At 57.9% G+C, this 679-nt stretch overlaps 1 protein-coding gene across 1 annotated transcript in view; it reads left to right on the top strand.

Moving 5' to 3' along the window:
• Window positions 1-371: 371 nt before the first annotated feature.
• The window catches only part of SFMBT2 (Scm-like with four mbt domains 2), a 103,884-nt gene continuing 103,576 nt past the window's right edge, over window positions 372-679 (top strand). Inside the window, exon 1 of the mRNA XM_017740393.1 lies at window positions 372-577. The gene's annotated coding sequence lies outside the window, so the exon portion shown is untranslated. The remainder of the gene's footprint in view (window positions 578-679) is intronic.

The raw sequence follows: 679 nt of genomic DNA on the forward strand, positions 1-679 counted from the left end.
CGAAAACCCTGCAAAATTCACCCCCAGCCCCGCTGCTGAGCAAACCGGGGCAAGGGAACCTCTGGGATCTGCCGGCGGTCGGAGCCCGAGAAACCCTGCAGAGGTGCAGAGGGGGGGTTTATCCCCATCCCACCCATCCCTGCGGATTTTTCTGGCCCCCCCGAGGACCGGACCAGCCGGGGTGGGGGGCATGGACAGTAGTGTCTGGCATAATTTTCCAGCCCTGCAGCGGGGCTGATTTCTCGAGACGGGAGAAAAGAGTATGTGTACCATCTGAAAAATCCCGCAGTGTGCCTGTACGTGCAAACACCCCCGCACCAGCACGGCCGCGCACACCGGCGTGCAGCGCGATGCCGCCGTGAATGCCCCGCAACCGCAGAGAAAGGAAAAACCATCAAATAACCCGAAAGAAAAAAACCCATCCAATAACCTGGGGAGCAAAGGAGGGAAAGTTGTGCGTGTCCCTGCGCGCCGGGAGGGCGGAGGGTGCCCACCAGTTGATTTTGCATCCTGCCTTGTGCCTTCGCCGGCTTTTCTTGATATATTTTATTTATTTTCTGCAACAGGGAATAAACAGGTAATGCCGGAGCCCGGCGAAGCGGAGGGAACGGGCGGGCTGAGGGATGCGCTGCATTTTTTGCTTTCCCTCTTTTCCCTATCTTCTTCCCCCATCTCTTTC

Source organism: Corvus brachyrhynchos, unplaced genomic scaffold, assembly GCF_000691975.1.
Source record: "Corvus brachyrhynchos isolate BGI_N302 unplaced genomic scaffold, ASM69197v1 scaffold307, whole genome shotgun sequence".
NCBI classification, from domain to species: domain Eukaryota; kingdom Metazoa; phylum Chordata; class Aves; order Passeriformes; family Corvidae; genus Corvus; species Corvus brachyrhynchos.